The sequence below is a fragment of the Balaenoptera borealis genome (assembly GCF_965194805.1).
Source record: "Balaenoptera borealis genome assembly, chromosome: X".
Lineage (NCBI taxonomy): Eukaryota > Metazoa > Chordata > Mammalia > Artiodactyla > Balaenopteridae > Balaenoptera > Balaenoptera borealis.
The window spans coordinates 47,163,747-47,185,044 of NC_138881.1; the positions used below are offsets into that span (position 1 = coordinate 47,163,747).

General features: G+C 37.5%; 1 long non-coding RNA gene across 9 annotated transcripts; it reads right to left on the reverse strand.

Moving 5' to 3' along the window:
- Positions 1-2: 2 nt before the first annotated feature.
- On the reverse strand, positions 3-21,256 carry LOC309620415. Of its 9 annotated transcripts, XR_014239538.1 has the most exons (8): positions 21,036-21,256; positions 20,211-20,314; positions 19,026-19,104; positions 17,047-17,087; positions 12,738-12,805; positions 6,168-6,213; positions 2,298-2,412; positions 3-1,801 (listed from the first exon to the last, which is right to left on the reverse strand). It is a non-coding gene; the product is annotated as an uncharacterized lncRNA (long non-coding RNA). The 9 variants fall into 9 exon arrangements; XR_014239536.1 differs by lacking the exon at positions 17,047-17,087; XR_014239537.1 differs by lacking the exon at positions 6,168-6,213.
- Between the last annotated feature and the right edge of the window lie 42 nt (positions 21,257-21,298).

The window sequence follows — 21,298 nt, forward strand, 5'->3', positions numbered from 1 at the left end:
AAAAGAGTGCTGAGAAGTCAACTAAAATGAGGATTGAAAAGGGTCCATTGGATACGGCAATATGGGTGTTGGTAGTGACCTTGATATAAGTAGTTTTGGAGGAGTGGTGGGGTGAAAACCAGAATGGATGAAGAGTGAATGGATACACCATTGGTAGGAGTGTAAACTGATACAACCACTCTAGAAAATGTTGGCCATTTTCTAGTAAAGCTGAACTATGCACATACTCTAGGTCCAGCAATTTTACGTGTCTATCCCAAAGCGGTAGTTCCCACAATGTGGTCTGGGGATCCTGAGGGCAGGGATGGGGGTTGGGGGAGCCAAAACCATAATACTAGAAAGATGTTATTTGCTTCTTTTACTCTCATTCTCTCAAGTACGTAGAGTGGAGTTTTCCAGAGGCTACATGACATGTAATATCACAACAGATTGAATGCAGAAGCAGATATGAGAATCCAGCTGTCTTCTATTAAGCCATACAGTAAAGAGATTTGCAAAAATGTAAAACAATGCCACTCTTCTCACTATATTTTGTTTTGGAAAATATAGTTATTTTTCATAAAAATGTTACTTTTGTTAAATGTAACTGGCTTATTATTTTAAAATTAATATATTTAAGCTTTCTCAGTTTTAATTTCTAATACAGCAAGTATCAGTTGGTATAACCCACATACGCCAAAGCTTTTTAGGGTCTGCAGTGATTTTTAAGAATGTAAAGGAAGTCCTGAGACCAGAAAGTTTGAGAATCGCTCCCCTAGAGAAATCCTCACATGTGTGTACTGGGAGACACTACAAGAGTGTTCACCAAAGCCTGTTTGAAACAGCAAGAAACAGAAACAAGAAAATAAGATGAATAAATTGAGACATATTTATACAATGGAATATTATAATTAAATAAATGAATGAACTCCAGCTACATGTATCAACATGGATAAAACTCAGGAAACCTAATACTGATTCAAAAAAGTCATGAAAGAATATGTTTATATAAAGTTGAACATTCAAAATTATACAATATATGGATGCAGTAATATGTTGTAAAACCATACAAAAAAGCAAGGCATGAAAAATGACACTGGTTACCTCAGGGAGGGGAAGGAGATGTGACTGGGGAGGGCTACATGGCGGGTTTTGTCATTCAGAAATGATTTGTTTTTGAAGCTGGGTGATGGGTACAGGTACATAGGTATTTGTTTTATAATTTATTCAAACTGTACAGATATGTATATTATAAAATTTATAATGTATTATCATGAAAAATAAATAAAATTTGAAAAGCAGGAATAATTGGATAGAGTGCTGGTGGGAGGGTAGATTGTTACAGGACCCTCCCTCTGAGGTCAGAGGGAGTAAAACACTGCCCCCTATCCTGCTAAAGTGGAGCTAGGTGTGTAGGCAATTTCCTTGTGAAACATGGCTGTGAATGGGAACAGAGCCCAGAGGGCTAAGGTGATGGTAGGAGGAGGGGCAAAGAATAATTTTTCTAAGATGGGAGATACTAGACTATGCTTGTTTGCTGCTGGGAAAGACCCAGAGACCATAGAGAGGGACCGGACGGGAACACAGAAGAGAAAGGGAATAATGGAAGGGAAAGGAGGGGCTGGGGTCTGGGGCACTGGGCCTCAGAGAGAAGGAGAGGTCCTCAGGCCCTTCATTGTAACAGGAAGGAATGAAACAAAAGATGAACACAGATACTGGGAGGTTTAGGGATTCAGTGGTGGGAAGATGAAGGTCCTGGAACAATTCTCCCATGTCTGATGGCTTTTATTTTGTCACTGAAGCATGAGATAAGATCATTTTTCTGTAGAGAGAATAGAAATATTAGTCAGTCTTTCTTAATAGCATGGTTGATAGAAATTTTTTACTATTGATAGTTTAGAAAAGTTTCAGCTTTACAATAATGTACATTTTTAGGACTATTGTCAAATTTGGGAAAACCTGTTTAGTTTCTTTCATATATGAGCTGTAAGATGTCAGGGCATTTCAATTTTCTTATAGAGTGAAGAATACACATCTTCAGTACTCTTTGATTTTTCGCTGATTGTTAAGCAGGGCCTTGCAAGAGACAAATGAGGGACCCTGAAGCTTCACTGACCTCTCTGTAAATCTGTCTTTGGCCTCTTTGAACTACTTTCTCCTCCAGGAAGCATTCTCTGATTTTCCCTGGCCGAGGTTCTCCCACAGGGCTTTATTCCTGTCACTCACAGGACTTTTCTCACTCTCTCTGAGGTAGCCAGGTCATTCTCCTTCGCTAGATAGAGGGAGCTCCAGAGTGTAAGGAGTCAGGACACACTTACCTTGGTTCAGCAGTCTTCCATCAGTCTGTGAGTGAGTCTTCACTGGAGCAGTGTGGCATGGTGGTCAGACATGTAGGCCTTGGAGGCAGGCAGACTGGAATTTGATTTTTTGCACCTTGGGTGTACAGAAAGAACAGGGTTCATCCTAATCCTTGGTTCATGACATACTCTCACCATTGGTCCAGGCTGGGGCTTCACTCCTAGCTCCTCTGTGTGACCCTGGGTAAGTTACTCATTGCTCTAAGTCTGTTTCCCCATCTGTAAACAGGGGATGATAATAATACCTACTACATCAGAGTTGTGAGGATTCAATAACATAATCCATGAAACGCATGCACAGTCCCCAGTACCTAACGTTTAATAAATGGTAGCCCTCCACATGATTGGGAGTATACTGTAGGTGGAGGATACAGTATTGCATAACAAAGGCCCAGTCCCTGCCTTCCTGAGCTCACAGCCGATTGGGTACCACACAGCCCAGTGCCAGCCCTGATATATCCGAGACTTGTGAGTGGTTGTTGAATCAAAATTACTTCATACTGTGCCTCTATTTCTTTTATTTTTTATTGTCACCCCAGTTCACCATCACTGTCACCACCTTTCAGATGTCTCCCATTTCTCTTATTTTGCTCTCTCGTCTTTCTGTTTACATTTCTCTGGTGGTTTCTCTTTCCTATCTCTCCTATTCTCTCTCAATCTCTCCCCTTCTTGCTCTTGCTCTCACTCTCTCTCCATTGCCTCTGTTGGGGGTTGCCTTGTCTCCATCCTGTCCCCGTCTAACTTATGGTTCTCCTCTTGGTCTGTGTCTCCATCCTCACATATATAATACCATATTACCCTACCTCATCTGTTTCTGAATTTGTGTTCCAAAATTTCTGTCTTTTCTGTTTCTCTTTCAATTTCCTTTGGCTCCTTGGCCTCTTTTCTGTCCACCCCTCTGTCTCCATCACTCTGTACCTATTTATCTTATCTCTGGCTGTCTCCCAGTTCTCATCTTTCTATTTATGTTGCTGCATTCATCTGTCTCTGTTCCCCACCTATCTTTCTCTATTTCTATCCTCACCTTTCTGTTCCAGTCTCTGTCTTCACCCCAGCCTCACACCCCCTCACAACTAACATTTACATTCTCTTTGTTTCTCTCTCACACACATACCCCTATGTTGGTCTTCTTGCCCTTGTTTCCCTCTTTGAGTCTCTCCTCATCTATCACCCCTTTTCTACCTCTGTTACCATCTCTCTTGCTGGGTGGCTCTCCTCATGTGCCTGCCTCTTGTTTCCATCTTTCTGTCCCTATGTGTGTTTCATCTGTTTGCTGTCTTGTCCCCAGATCCCTGTCTGTCTCTATCTCTCTGTCACTGACATAGTCGTCAAGAGTATGGCCTCTGGTGTTAGACTGTTTGGATTCCAATCCTAGTTGTGCTGCTGACTTGCTGTGCCTCAGTGTCCTCATCTGTAAAACAGGGCTGATAACAGTACCTGCTGCAGTGTTACCAAGAGCATTAAATGAACTAACACATGTACAGCTTGTAGAACCATGCCTCAAATATAACAAATGCTCAAAAATATTAGCTCCTAAAAATAAATAACAAGGACCTACTATAGCACAGGGAGTTGTATTCAATATCTTGTAATAACCTATAATGGAAAAGAATATGAAAAAGACTATATATACCTATATATTTACATATATATATATATAATTGAATCACTTTGCTGTACACCTGAAACATTGTAAATCAACTATACTTCAATTAAAAAAATATTAGCTTCTATATCATCAACCTCTTCCTCCTCCTCCTCAACACCAACTCCATTTCTATCTTTGTCTATCTAATCCCAGTCACTCTCTTTATCTACCTGGCTGTTATCATCTCTGTGTCTCTCTCTATCCACCTGGCTGTTATCATCTCTGTGTCTCTATCCTCATGTTTTATGTAACTGCCTTTCTGACCCCAATCTCTGTGTCTCTGTCCCCATCTCTCTCTCTCCCTACATTCCAGCCTCATTTCTGTCAGTTCCTCTTTTTCTACCCTGCCCATTCCATCTGTCTGTACATCTCTCTGTCCCCAACCTTCTTTGCTTCTTTATCACCATTTATGACTATCTGTTCCTACCATTCAGGACCTATTTCTTGGTCTCTGTCTCTTTATCTCCTTGTTCTCATTTCTCTATCCCCCTGTTCCCATATCTATCTTTGTTTATCTATTTCTTTATAAAAATCTTATTCTGTTTCTTTCTCCTCATCTCCCTGTGTCTTCTTCTGGCCTCTCTGGACAATTTAGATTGGAATTGGTCTGGTAGATAATGTGGAGCTATAAAAGGGTTTAGGAGGAAGCAGTAGGCCTGGCAAGAGGCAAGTGGCAGGGTGTGGAATTTCATGGCTCTGCCAAATCCTCCTGAAAGACGTGGCCTCTGAGGTCAAGGTTAGCATAAACCCCCTCAACTCAGCCTCTTCAAGAAAGACAAAGAATGCTGCAGTTATTGGGAGGACCAGGAAGGGGTATTTTTCTGAGTGAAATTCCATCCGGAAGCTGGAATCCAGAGCATTTCCTGTTGTAATGTTTCTTCCAGACTTGGAGAGTCTGAACTTGCCACGTAGCATGTGCACTGCATGCATATATTTCTACAGTAAAACACAGAGATGCATACATAATCCCCCACCCTCAGAGATGAAGACATGTGCAGAGACATAAAGATACACATAGAATCAAGAACCCTCACAGTTGCAGACACTCCAAGACATGGAAAAGCACACAGAATGAATTACCAGCTGGCAGAGATGCTGATGTGCACAGGGACATTGAGAGAACCATGGAAATACCCCCATCATAGCTCACGGACCCATGCAAACAGATACAGAAAAATAACTACACAGAAAAATTGTTCTTTTTCAGCCTGACATTTTCATATAAACAGAAACACACCAGAGCATCATGTATAAAAACACACCTTTATAGAAGTGTGCACATTCATACATAATCACAAATATCCAAAGCAACAGAGAATCACATATAGCCATTGATTTGCTGAAAGTGTAGAGGTAGCCAAACTTCCTCTGGCCCCCAAATGACAGACATGCTGCTCCTCTTGTGGCCCCCCTCTCTGTGAAGGCACCACCAAGTACTCAAGCCAGAAACCTGACTGCTAGGAACTATACAGAAATAATTGGAAAGATCTAGGTAAAGTTCTTTTCCTAGAAAAATATAAAATGATAAAAATGGCATAGGAAGTAGAGAACTTGAATAGACCACTAGGCATTAATGAAACTGAAATGGTAGGTAAGGACATCCCTTCCCCCCAAATCCAGGCCCAGATGGATTTACAGGTATAGTGTGCGGGACTCTCAGGAGTTACTTCTCTTCTTATATAAGTTATTCCAGAAAATAGAAAAGGAGAGAAAGCTGCCTAGCTCATTTTATTTGTCTAGTAAAATCCTGAAGTCTTGATTTTAAAAACAGATAAGGACAATTAAAGAAAATTATAGGCTCATTTCACTTATGAATATAGATGCATAAACCTTAAATAAAATATTAGCTAATGGAATCCAACAGTATTTTAAAAATACATCACAATCAAATGGAGTTAATTCCAAGAATGCAAGGAGAATGCATTCAAACTCAGAAAAATCTATCAATGTCATTTACCACATGAATAGACTAAGGGAGAATAATCGTATGAGTATCTCAATTAATGTAGAAAAAGTATGTTACATGCCTACTTACGATGAAAACTCTTTAAAAAATACGAATAGAAGGCAAATTTCTTAACTTGGTGAAGGTTACATACCAAAATTATACAGCATATTTTGCAGTAAATGGAGAAACTTAAGATGCATCTCCTTGAAGATTAAGAACAAGACTAGATACTTACTCTCACCAACTACTGTTTAACATAGAACTGGAAGTCTTGTTTAATACTATAAAGGGAGAAAAAGAAATGAGACGTGTAAGGACTCGAAGAGAAGAGATAAAACCAACAGATTCAACTGACATACTATTAGAATTAAGAAGAGTTCAGCAAGGTTGCCAGGTACAAAATCAACTTATAAAAATCAATAACATTTCTATACATTAGCAATAAACAACTAGAAAAAATAAGATACCTAAAATTAATCACTAGACCAAAGTATAAACTTTTCTAAATGTCAGGACAACTAAAAAGAAAGGAGAAAAAAAACCACATTCACAGAAAGATAGACAAGATGAAAAGGCAGAGGGCTATGCACCAGATGAAGGAACAAGATAAAACCTCAGAAAAACAACTAAATGAAGTGGAGGTAGGAAACCTTCCAGAAAAAGAATTCAGAATAATGATAGTGAAGATGATCGAGGAACTCGGAAAAAGAACCGAGGCAAAGATCGAGAAGATGCAAGAAATGTTTAACAAAGACCTAGAAGAATTAAAGAACAAACACCTAGAAGAATTAAAGAACAAACAGAGATGAACAATACAATAACTGAAATGAAAAATACACTAGAAGGAATCAATAGCAGAATAACTGAGGCAGAAGAATGCATAAGTGACCTGGAAGACAGAATGGTGGAATTCACTGCTGTGGAACAGAATAAAGAAAAAAGAATGAAAAGAAATGAAGACAGCCTAAGAGACCTCTGGGACAACATTAAATGCAACAACATTCGCATTATAGGGGTCCTCAGAAGGAGAAGAGAGAGAGACAGGACCCAAGAAAATATTTGAAGGGATTATAGTCGAAAACTTCCCTAACACGGGAAAGGAAAGAGCCACCCAAGTCCAGGAAGCACAGAGAGTCCCATACAGGATAAACCCAAGGAGAAACACGCCAAGACACAGGGTAATCAAATTGGCAAAAATCAAAGACAAAGAAAAATTATTGAAAGCAGCAAGGGAAAAGTGACAAATAACATACAAGGGAACTCCCATAAGGTTAACAGCTGATTTCTCAGCAGAAACTCTACAAGCCAGAAGGGAGTGGCATGATATACTTAAAGTGATGAAAGGGAAGAACCTACAACCAAGATTACTCTACCCGGCAAGGATCTCATTTAGATTTGATGGAGAAATCAAAAGCTTTACAGACAAGCAAAAGCTAAGAGAATTCAGCACCACCAAACCAGCTCTACAACAAATGCTAAAGGAACTTCTCTAAGTGGGAAACACAAGAGAAGAAAAGGACCTACAAAAACAAACCCAAAACAATTAAGAAAATGGTCATAGGAACATACATATCGATAATTACCTTAAACGAGAATGGATTAAATGCTCCAACCAAAAGACACAGGCTTGCTGAATGGATACAAAAACAAGACCCATATATATGCTGTCTACAAGAGACCCACTTTAGACCTAGGGACACATACAGACTGAAAGTGAGGGGATGGAAAAAGATATTCCATGCAAATGGAAATCAAAAGAAAGCTGGAGTAGCTATACTCATATCAGATAAAATAGACTTTAAAATAAAGAATGTTACAAGAGACAAGGAAGGACACTACATAATGATCAAGGGATCAATCCAAGAAGAAGATAGAACAATTATAAATATATATGCACCCAACATAGGAGCACCTCAATACATAAGGCAACTGCTAACAGCTCTAAAAGAGGAAATCGACAGTAACACAATAATAGTGGGGGACTTTAACACCTCACTTACACCAATGGACAGATCATCCAAAGTGAAAATAAATAAGGAAACAGAAGCTTTAAATGACACAATAGACCAGATAGATTTAATTGATATTTATAGGACATTCCATCCAAAAACAGCAGATTACACTTTCTTTTCAAGTGCACACGGAACATTCTCCAGGATAGATCACATCTTGGGTCACAAGTCAAGCCACAGTAAATATAAGAAAACTGAAATCATATCAAGCATCTTTTCTGACCACAACGCTATGAGATTAGAAATCAATTAGAGGGAAAAAAAACCGTAAAAAACACAAACACATGGAGGCTAAACACTACATTACTAAATAACCAAGAGATCACTGAAGAAATCAAAGAGGAAATCAAAAAATAGCTAGAGACAAATTACAATGAAAACATGACGATCCAACACCTATGGGATGCAGCAAAAGCAGTTCTAAGAGGGAAGTTTATAACAATACAAGCCTACCTCAGGAAACAAGAAAAATCTCAAATAAAAAACCTAACCTTACAGCTAAAGGAACTAGAGAAAGAAGAACAAACACAACCCAAAGTTAGTAGAAGGAAAGAAATCATAAAGAACAGAGCAGAAATAAATGAAATAGAAACAAAGAAAACAATAGCAAAGATCAATAAAACTAAAAGCTGGTTCTTTGAGAAGATAAACAAAACTGATACACCATTAGCCAGACTCATCAAGAAAAAAAGGGAGAGGACTCAAATCAATAAAATTAGAAATGAAAAAGAAGTTACAACAGACACCGCAGAAATACAAAGCATCCTAAGAGACTACTACAAGCAACTCTATGCCAATAAAATGGACAACCTGGAAGAAATGGAGAAATTCTTAGAAAGGTATAACCTTCCAAGACTGAACCAGGAAGAAATAGAAAATATGAACACACCAATCACAAGTAATGAAATTGAAACTGTGATTAACAATCTTCCAACAAACAAAAGTCTAGGACCAGATGGCTTCACAGGTGAAGTCTATCAAACATTTAGAGAAGAGCTAACACCCCTCCTTCTCAAACTCTTCCAAAAAAACTGCAGAGGATGGAACACTCCCAAACTCATTCTACGAGGCCACCATCACCCTGATACCAAAACCAGACAAAGACACTACAAAAAAAGAAAATTACAGACCAATATCACTGATGAATATAGATGCAAAAATCCTCCACAAAATACTAGCAAACAGAATCCAACAACACATTAAAAGGATCATACACCATGATCAAGTGGGATTTATCCCAGGGATGCAAGGAGTCTTCAATATATGCAAATCAATCTATGTGATACACCATATTAAGAAATCGAAGAATAAGAACCATATGATCATCTCAATAGATGCAGAAAAAGCTTTTGACAAAATTCAACACTCATTTATGGTAAAAACTCTCCAGAAAGTGAGCATAGAGGGAACCTACCTCAACATAATAAAGGCCGTATATGACAAACCCACAGCAAACATCATTCTCAATGGTGAAAAACTGAAAGCATTTCCTCTAAGATCAGGAATGAGACAAGGATGTCCACTCTCACCACTATTATTCAACATAGTTTTGGAAGTCCTAGTCATGGCAATCAGAGAAGAAAAAGAAATAAAAGGAATACAAATTGGAAAAGAAGAAGTAAAACTGTCACTGTTTGCAGATGACATGATAGTATACATAGAGGATCATAAAGATGCCACCAGAAAACTACTAGAGTTAATCAATGAATTTGGTAAAGTTGTAGGATACAAAATTAATGCACAGAAATCTTTTGCATTCCTATACACTAATGATGAAAAATCTGAAAGAGAAATTAAGGAAACACTCCCATTTACCATTGCAACAAAAAGAATAAAATACCTAGGAATAAACCTACCTAGGGAGACAAAAGACCTGCATGCAGAAAACTATAAGACACTGATGAAAGAAATTAAAGATGATACCAACAGATGGAGAGATATACCATGTTCTTGGATTGGAAGAATTAATACTGTGAAAATGACTATACTACCCAAAGCAATCTACAGATTCAATGCAATCCCTATCAAATTACCAATGGCAGTTTTTACAGAACTAGAACAAAAAATCTTAAAATTTGTATGGAGACACAAAAGATCCCGAATAGCCAAAGCAGTCTGTTTCTTTTTTTTTAATTTATGTATTTTATTTATTTTATTTTTGGCTGCATTGGGTCTTTGTTGCTGCGCGCGGGCTTTTCTGTAGTTGCAGCAAGTGGGGGTTACTCTTCCTTGCGGTGCACAGGGTTCTCATTGTGGTGGTGTATCTTGTTGTGGAGCACGGGCTCTAGGTGCGTGGGCTTCAGTAGTTGCAGCACGCGGGCTCAGTAGTTGTGGCTCGTGGCTCTAGGGCACAGGCTCGGTAGTTGTGGTGCACGGGCTTAGTTGCTCTGCGGCATGTGGGATCTTCCCGGACCAGGGCTTGAACCTGTGTCCCCTGCATTGGCAGGTGGATTCTTAACCACTGCGCCACCAGGGAAGCCCTAGCCAAAGCAGTCTTGAGGGAAAAAAATGGAGCTGGAGGAATCAGACTCCCTGACTTCAGACTATACTACAAAGCTACAGTAATCAAGACAATATGGTACTGGCACAAAAACAGAAATATAGATCAATGGAACAGGATAGAAAGCCCAAAGATAAACCCACGCACCTATGGTCAACTAATCTATGACAAAGGAGGCAAGGATATACAATGTTGAAAAGACAGTCTCTTCAATAAGTGGTGCTGGGAAAACTGGACAGCTACATGTAAAAGAATGAAATTAGAACACTCCCTAACATCAAAAATACACAAAAATAAACTCAAAATGGATTAGAGACCTAAATGTAAGACTGGACACTATAAAACTGTTAGAGGAAAACATAAGAAGAACACTCTTTGACATAAATCACAGCACGATCTTTTTTGATCCACCTCCTAGAGTAATGGAAATAAAAACAAAAACAAACAAATGGGACCTATGAAACTTAAAAGCTTTTGCAAAGCAAAGGACACTACAAACAAGACGAAAAGACAACCCTCAGAATGGGAGAAAATATTTGCAAACGAATCAACTGACAAAGGATTAATCTCCAAAATATATAAACAGCTCATGCAGCTCAATATTAAAAAAACAAACAACCTAATCCAAAACTGGGCAGAAGAACTAAATAGACATTTCTCCAAAGAACACATACAGATGGCCAAGAATCACATGAAAAGCTGCTCAACATCACTAATGATTAGAGAAATGCAAATCAAAACTACCATGAGGTATCACCTCACACCAGTTAGAATGGGCATCATCAGAAAACCTACAAACAACAAATGCTGGAGAGGGTGTGGAGAAAAGGGAACCCTCTTGCACTGCTGTGGGAATGTAAATTGATATAGCCAGTATGGAGAACAGTATGGAGGTTCCTTAAAAAACTAAAAATAGAATTACCATATGACCCAGAAATCCCACTACTAGGCATATACCCAGAGAAAACCATAATTCAAAAAGACACATGCACCCCAATGTTCATTGCAGCACTATTTACAATAGCCAGGTCATGGAAGCAACCTAAATGCCCACTGACATACGAATGGATAAAGAAGATGTGGTACATATATACAAGGGAATATTACTCAGCCATAAAAAGGAACGAAATTGGGTCATTTGTAGAGACGTGGATGGATCTAGAGACTGTCATACAGAGTGAAGTAAGTCAGAAAGAGAAAAACAAATATCATATATTAACACATATGTGTGGAACGTAGAAAAATGGTACAGATGAACCGGTTTGCAGGGCAGAAATAGAGACACAGATGTAGAGAACAAACATATGGACACCAAGGGGGGAACGTGCCGGGGGTGTGGTGTTGTTGTGATGAATAGGGAGATGGGGATTGACATATATACAGTAGTATGTATAAAATGGATAACTAATAAGAACCTGCTGTATAAAAAAAATAAATAAAATTTATAAATTCAAAAAATAAAACAAAAAAAAATTGAGTGTTAACTGATAAAAAAATCAAACAAAATAGACTACATAGTAACATGATTTTAATATATAAAAATATAGCTAAAAAAGAAAATGAAACTTAAAATAATGTGACAATATTAACACCAAACATCTTTTGTATCAATAAATATAAATGGTCTTAGCTCATCTATTTAAAGAAAAACATTTTTTATTGGATCCCTGAGCAAAACCCAACTACTGTATTCAAGAGTCAACTAAAACAAATAGATTCAGAGAGGTTAAAAATACAAGAAGGGCAAAGGTGTACCAGTCAAATGCAAATAAAGAAAGCAGAGGTTGTAATCTTAATTATCAGCCAAGTTAGAAAGTCAGAATGAAAGGCATTAATTGACTGTCAATGTCATGAAAAGGAAAGACTAAGGAACTGTCCACAGGTTGGAGGAGATATGATGACTAAATGCAATGTGGGATTCTGGTTTGGAGCCTGGAACAGAAAAAGGATATTAGTGGAAAAACTGGTGAAATCTGAATAAAGTCAGGAGTTTAGTTAATAGCAATGTACTAATGCTAATCTCTTAGTTTTCACAGATGTAGCCATATAAGTTATTAACATGAGGGGCAACTAGATGAAGGGTTCTATAAAACTAAAATTATTCTGAAATAAAAAGCTTATTACAAAAAAGCATTGAGACAAAAAAGGCCACAATTCACAATGAAAATATAAAGTTATGAGTATTTTTGTATCAAATAACATAGCAACTTTCACAAAGCTGAAATATTAAGAGATACAAGGAGAAATCGATAATAGATTGAAACACACTAAAAACAGGAGAAATTTAACTCACCTTTCTCATTCCAGGACAGATCAAATGAACAACAACAGCAACAAAAACCCAGTAAGAATACAGAAAACCTAAACAACAAAATCAATATTAGGCCAAGAAGAAAATCTCAATAAATTCCAAAATGTAGAACTAATACTGACAATGTTTTCTGATCACAACTGGATAAAAGTAGAAATCAATGTAAAAAAGATCTTCCATCTGAATATATAAAAACTCTCTGTCAAACAATTCTTGGGTCAAAGGGCAAACTCAAACCAAAATTGCTGAATTTCTAGACAATAATAATAATGAAAACATTACATATCAGAATCTATGGGTACAGATAAAGCAGCAGTCAGAGAAAAGTTCATTGCCTCAAAATACTTATACTAAAAACAAGGGAAAAAATTAAATGAACCCAACTCAGAAAGTTAGTGAAAGAGAAACAGAATAAACTTAAGGGGAACAGAAGGAAAGAATTAACAAAGAGAAAAGTTCAAATAAAGGAGTTAGAAAACAGGTAACAGAACTAATAAATAAATAGATTAACCAATTCTGTGAAAAAGAAATATATAAGCCATTAAATAATAATCAAGAAAAGGAGAAAGCACAAAGACACAAACCAGGAAATGAAAAGTTGGACATAACCATAGTAAGAGGACATTTTAAACATTATAAAGGACTTCCTCATGCAACTCTATGCAAATCGTTTTAAAGACCTTGAAGAAATGGAAAATATCCTAGGAAAATCTAATTTACCAAAACTCTAAAAGAGAAAAGTCCATATAGACCAATTTCCATGGAAGAAATAGAAAAAGTTATAAAGAGCTACTTTCCACCAAAAGCACTGGGCCATGATGATTTCACAGGGGAAGTCTGCTAACACTGAAAAGCAGATCATTTGAACGCTATTTTTATTTTCCTGATCCTAGATAAAGAAGGAACACCTTCATATTCTTTTTATGAAGTGAGTATAACATTGATATCAAGATCTAACAAAGATTTCACAAGAAAAAGAAAATGATATAAACCAATCTTCACTTATGAATATCGATGCAAAATCCTAAATAAAATATTAGCAAACAGAATCCATGACTATGTGGAGTTTATTTCCAAGAATGCAAAAATCATTCAATATTAGGAAATCCATTAATACAATCTAACATATTGTTGAATCTAAGGAGAAAAATCATATCATCATTTTCAGAGATGCCAAAGAACCATTTGACAAAATTCAATACCCATCCTTTACAAAAAATTCTTTATAAGAACTTCTTCCTTAATATAATTATGTCTGCCTATCTATCTATCTATCCATCCATCCATCCCCAAATCCAGCAATCCAGCACTTCACTTAACCAGGAAACACTAGCAGCATTTATATGCTAAACTCACAAGGGTATCTACTCTCTCCACTACAATTTAACATTATATTGGAGGTAGTAAAAGCATTGTGATTAGAAAAGAAAAAGAAATTAGAAATTACAATTGGAATGGAAGAGGTAAAGCTATCATTACTTATAGATAAGACTGTAGAGCCAGAAAACCCAAGCAAACCAATAGAAAACTATTACAAACAAGAGAACTCAGCAAGGTAGCAGTATATAAAATTAATATATAGAAATCATTCAGTTAGAAGATATATGGAAGAGAAGGCTCCATTTATCACAGCAACAAAAAAGATAAAATACTGTCTTAGTCTGTTGGGTCTGCTATAACAGAATACCACAGACTGGTTGGCTTATAAACAACCGAAATTTATTATTCACAGTTCTAGAGGCTGGGAAGTCCAAGATCAAGACACTCAAAGATTTTATGTCTGGGGAGGGCCCACGTCCTGGTTCATAGCCAGCCATCTTCTCACTGTGTTCTCACATGGCAGGAGTGGCAAGGGAGCTCTCTTGGGTCTCTTTTATAAGGGCACTAATCCCAGTCATGAGGGCTCCAATCTCATGATCTAATCACCTGCCAAAGGTTCTACCTCCAAACACTATCACATTGGGGGTTAGGTTTCAACGTAAAATTCGGGGGGTGCGGGCAGACACAAACATTCAGTCTACAGCAAACACCTAGAAACAAACTTAACAAGAAATGTCTAAATCCTTCAAGAGAAAACATCTGTAACACTATGAAGAAACAAATAGAAAGGCACCCCATTTTCTTAAATAGGAAGACTCAAAATCATAAAGATGTAAAATTAATTTATAAATTTAGTATAAGCTAATTAAAAATACCATATTTTTTCTTTTTCTGAAACTAGACAAGCTGAATTAAAGATCAAATGGAAAAATAACAAACAAGCACAGCCAGAATATCTCTGAAAAGGAAGAACAATGATGGGGGACTACTGCTACAATAATTCTCTATAAAAAACCAAAATGAATATTTAGATACCCAAACTTAGACAGAGTCTATGGTCAGCTGAGAGGCTCTACACGCTGGATCAGGCTCCGTTGATCTCAGCTCTGCCAGCTCATGTGTCTGCACTAAGTTGGTGGCTTGGCTGGAGGTTGGCTGCTACAGGATGCCTTGGCTGGGAGGACCAGGCTCATTTCTATATGTCTCTCACATCCCTCCAGCAGACTAGCCTGGGTATGTTCTCATAGCAGTGGCAGGGGTCCAAGAGAGGAAGCAGAATATGCAAGAGCTTTCTCAGGTCTCTGCTTAAATCAAATTTGCTACTATCCTGTTGGTTGAAGTAAATTATATGGCCAAACTCAGTCAGTATGGGAGGGCACTACCAAAGGGTGTGGAGACACATAAAAAATTGGGGTCATTAATGCAATCTATCACAAAAGTGCAAATCAAAATCTAGAATCCATAAAAGAAAACATAGATAAATTTGTTTACATAAAAATAAAGTAAAATTTGCTTGGAAAAAAAATCCATTAGCAAAGTCAAAAGAACAACAAACTGGGAAAAAAATATTGACAACTGATATCATTTACAAAGGTCTAATTTCTCTTAATTATATAACAAGCTTGTAGAAATCGAGAAAATAAACAGAGCATATAAATAGACAACTCACAGGAAAAGACAAAAATGACCCTTAAACATATGAAAAGATGCTCAACCTCACTCATCATAAGAGAAATGTCAATTAAAACTACAGTGAGATACTGTTTCTCACCTATCACATTGTCAAAAATCCGAAAGTCTTTAATGATACACTTTCTGAGTGAGGTGGTGGTGAAACACATGAACTCATACATGGGTGGTAAGTGCAAAATGGTACACCTACAGAGGGAAATTTTGGCAATATCTACCAAAGTTACAAATGTGATTCTTAGAATTTATCCTATAGAAATATCTGCATACATATGAAATGTCTATTCATTATGGCACCATTTGTAATACCAAAGGGCTGAAAATACCCTGAACATCCATCAGAAGGGTATTGCAGTCATTAAATAAACTATTACACATCCACATAATGTAACACTTTCTCAGCTTTCAACAGTTTCAAGTCATACTACATGACTTTCTATGTAGTGGAAACTTTCTAATGCTCTGATATGTAAGGACCTGCAGGATGTATCACGTGAAAAAAGCAACATGTATAACTGTATGTATAGTATGTTACCTTTTGTGTAAGAAAGAGGGAGATGGAATAGGATATACATTTATACTTGTTTGTATCTGCATGAAGAATAAAAAAATAAATGAATAAAACTGGTAACTGTGGGCGGTGTGTATGGTGGCAACTGGGTAGAATGGACAAAGATGAGTGACTATTCTCAAAGCATAATTTTTATATAGTTTTGCTATTCAAAATGCGTGTATATTATCTATTCAAAAAATAAAAATATTCAGAATAGTAACAAAAACTGTAAAGCCACTAGGAATTAAATTAGTAAAAACACACAAAAATTCTAAAGAGAAAACTTTAAACTCTTAATAAAGAGCACAGATAGAAGGTGAACTGAACAAATGAGGAGATATTCCACGATCTTGGATGGGACAAGTTAATATTTTGATGGTGTCAACTCCCCCAAATTAATCTATAAATTCAGTGCAATCCTAATCAAAATTACAGTTGGTTTTTTGAAGAGCTTGATAAAATCTTTTTAAAATTTATGCAGAGATATAGTTAAGACAACCCAAAAGAAGACTAAAGAGGAGGGGACTTGCCCTATCAGATTTAAGATACGTTACAAAATATTAAAAACAAGGTGGTATTAGTACAAGAACAGAAACAGACCTATGTGTGTATGTTTCATAATATATGACAAAGGTGGCATGGTAAATCAATGAAAAAGGAAGGATTGTTTAGTATTTGGTGGTGGGAAATGTGGCTCACTATATGGAAAAAATAAAATTGCATACTTACCTATCACCACATATGAGCATGGATTCTAAATGGATTAAAACCTAAAGGTGAAAGGTAAAACTATAAAGTTAATAGAAAAAAAATAGAAGAATATCTTTTTTTTTTTTTTACTACTTTTTAAGTAAAACCCCCCAAACCAAAAACCATAAAGCAAAAATGTGATGCATTTGACTACATTAAAATTAACAGTTTCTGTTCAAAGATGGCTATCATGGGCAAAGTTAAAACAGGGGGAGAATCCTGTTGGTTTCAGGGGACTGAAACCAACAGGGGACTAATAGCTAGACTATATAAGGAACTCTAGCAAATCAACAGGAAAGACAGGAACCCTAATAGAAAAAATGGCCCAACTATACAAGCAGGCAATTTACAGAAGAGGCGTTTGACACACATCTAAAGAGATGCTCAAAAATTAATTAGTGGGAATTCCCTGGTGGTCCGGTGGTTAGGACTCTGTGCTTTCACTGCTGAGGGCACAGGTTCAATCCCTGGTTGGGGGACTAAGATCCCACAAGCCGCGAGACATGGCCAAAAATAAAAATTAATAATCAGAGAAATGTAAACTAAAGCAAGGTAAGATATAGTAATACCTATGAAACCTATTAGACCAGTAAAAACTAGAAAGCTGGAAAATGTCAAGTGTCAGTGAGGATGTAGGGATCCAGGAATCTTTGTACACTGGTGGTAAAACTGGACTGGTGTAGCCATCCCAGAGAACCATTTAGCAGTATTAATATTCTTAGTCAAACTAAGTATATGCACACTTTATGATACAATCATTCTGTTTCTGGGTATATGTTTCAAAAGAAATTCTCATACAGGCCAATAAGGAGACACGCACAAGGATGTTCATCACAGTATTACTTGTGGTGTCATGGAGCTGGAGGCAATCTTGCTGTCCATTATCGGGGGAATATTCAGGGAAAATGTGGTGAAGGCACACTGGTTAGCATGAGCAATTAGAAGCAATGGATTAGATGTATACACAGCAATATGGATAGACTTTAAAAACAAAAGGCTGAATGAAAAAAGTAAGAAACAGATTGAGATACCATTTATATAAAACAAAAATGCACAGACACAAAACATTCTCCACAGTGGGACAACCTGGTGTTATGTGCCTCCTGAGGAGATACAATATGAAGTAAGCGGTATCCTCTATGTACCGTTATTGCTGAAATTATTTAACCTGAATCTAATCATGTGGAAAGAGCAGATGAATACAGATATTCTGTGGGACATTCTACAAGAAACTGGCCTGGACTCTTGAAAAGTATCAGTGTAATATCAAACACACACAAAATCTAGGGGTACTATTTTAGACTAAAAGAGGTTAAAGTGCTACAACAACCAAACGTAATACACAAACCTTAATTAGATACTGGGATCAAAAAATCAGAGCAGGTCTAAGAACATTTTGGGCTCAACTGGAAAATTTGAATATAGGGTATCTTTGATGGTATTATTGAATTAGTAAGTTTTCTTAGGTGTGATAATGGTATTGTGGTTATGCAGGAGAATGTCCTTATTCTAGTAGATGTGTGCTGAAGTTTTTAGGGGTGAGCTGTTATACTGCCTGCAAGATGTATACATATACATATAAAGAGAAGTAGAACAAATTTGGCAAACTATTAAGAGTATATGGGCTTTCATTGTACTATTTTTTCAACTGTTCTGAATTTTGAAAAATGGAAAAATGAAAATTTTGGGGAAATACATGCACGTAAAACAACAATACATGTTTTGCAAGAACACATATAAACAAAAAGATATGCATAAAACACTTTAAAATGCTTGCCTACATGAAGGAAATGAGAGTGGGAAGTAGAGATGAAAGAGAATTTAAAAAACAACAAAAACCTCTCCCTAAGGTAACACTCACTCATTGAATACATGGAAAACAAAGAAAAGCACGATGAAGAAAACTAAATTCATTGATAATTTCATTTTCTCTGTCAGCAGTTCTCAAAATGTGGTACCTGGACTAGCAGCAGCAGCAGCTTCATCATCATCTTCTTCTTCATCATTATCATCATCATCACCACCACCACCTGGGAACTTGTTAGAAATGCAAATTCCTGGGCTCTACTACAGACTTAACTAAAACACAATTCTGGGTGTGGGGCCCAGCATCTGGTATTTTAACAAGCTCTCTCAAGTGATTCTGCTGCAGCCCAAGTTTGAGAACCACTGATCTAGATTTAGACACCATTAATTTTGTTATAGATCCTCATAGTCTTTCTAAAAAAATATGAAATACTTCAGGCGTACAAATAAGTATGAAGACTAATATAGCACACACCCATGTACCTACTACCCAGATAAAATATCAGACAAACAGTCAAAGTCCCCTGTGTATTTCTCTCTCATTTTGTTCCCCAGCGGTAATCACCATTCTGCATTTGGTGTTTAATTCCTTGTTTAAAAAATATTGTTTACATATCTATGTAATTGATAAACAACATAGTGCATTGTTTTCTAGTTTAAAAAAAACTATATAAATGGTCTCACACATCATGTATCCTTCCACAACTTGCATTTTATCACAGCATTATGTTTCTGAAATTTATCTGGATTGATATACCCAATTCTGTCTGGTTCATTTTTTTCACTGTTGTATATAGTATTCTGTTGTGTGGCTATACCACTATTTATTTATTCTCCTTTTGGTGAACTTTTAGATTGTTCAGATTTTTTTCTCTATTACTAACAGTTCTGCAATGAATATTCTTTTCTTGATTGTTTTCTTTTTATCTTTATTTTGCAATGAATATTCTTGCACATGCCTCCTTGTGCATATATTTAAGAATTTCTCTAGGACTTAACATATATATATATATGCACATCTCTAACAGAATTGCTGGGTCCCAGGGCCATCTTTAACTATTCTGATTACTTCTTAATTGTTTTCCAAAGTAGTAATACCAATTTTCATTCCTATCAAAGACTTCATCACAAATTTTTTCCTCATGGTTTGTGCATTTGTGACTTTGTTTAAAAAGTCCTTCCACAGTCCTAGGTCACAAAGATATTCTCCACCCTCTCATGTGGAAAAAAATAGGGATCCAGTTTTATTTTTCTCATTATGGTGAGCCAAATTTCCCAGCGCTATCTACTAAAATGTCCATTTCCCATTGATTTGTGGTGTAGGTCTGTAAACTTACCCATTTAACAAACATTTGCTGAAGCGTGCCTTGTACCAGTCTTGTGCTGGGTCCTGCTGAGGGCACGAAGATATATGGCCCCTAGTCTCAGGGAGTTCACTCTCCTGTGGAGATACAGCCACATAAATGATTACAGTACTAAGTGATAAATGCAACAAGGTGCTCTGAGTTTCTCACTCAGCTGGGAAAGTTCATAGAAGCGACAAGAGTTAGGTCTTAAAGAAAAAGGAAGAATTTGCTAATGCAGGGGGGAAGGTGAAGGTGGCCAGGGCTGGTTTGGGGTCCAGAGGAGTTGTGTTTCTCTAGGGTAAGAGTTTAGAAGCCTTCCATGGATGTAGGGGCAGTGAGTCCTTCGTATGTAAGACGTAGGAGTAGGCAGAGGGAGTCATTTTCTGCCTGGATATACTAGAGGTTGATATCCTTGGGGTAGCGGGGCTCGGCCTCACCCCAAAGTTTAGGCTAGAGAAAGAGGAGTGGCTGGAACTAAATTATCAGGAAGAAGACATTTTCAGACTAATAATTACTCTTTTAATGGGGAGACCTCATTCTCCAGCTAGGTCAGGAGCTCCCTGAGATGGCTTCTGAAGAAACCCTTACTTGCCCCCACTCCAGAGGTAAATCCATTCCCTCCAGCAGAGGCTGCTCTGGGGCCTGAGGGAGGGAGGGAGGAGGAGGGGAAGAAGGCAAATGGGTGGGAGAGGCTTCCAGTTGTTCGGTTGGTAGGCCTGGCCGTGGATCTGCGCTGCTGCAGAAAGAGCTCTGAGCGGCTCCCTCAGGGTTTCTCTGGGACCCCGCAAGCCGGGACGGTTGCTGGGAGCAGCTAACCTAGTCATTTCAGGTGGGTATACTCAGCAAAACATGTGATCCTGGCGGCCATTTTCTCACACCCTGCCCGTCGCCATCTTCCGTTGTAGACAAAGGCACCGACACCCCACGCTTGTCTGATGCGGCCTTGGCGATCACTTGGTCACTAAGATTCGAGAACACATATTTAGGGCCAGGCAGAGGCCCGCAGACAAGAACTTGGCTTACAAGTAGGTTATATGGCCACACCAGCCAACGAACCGCTGCTGCCTCCCCGCCTCCCC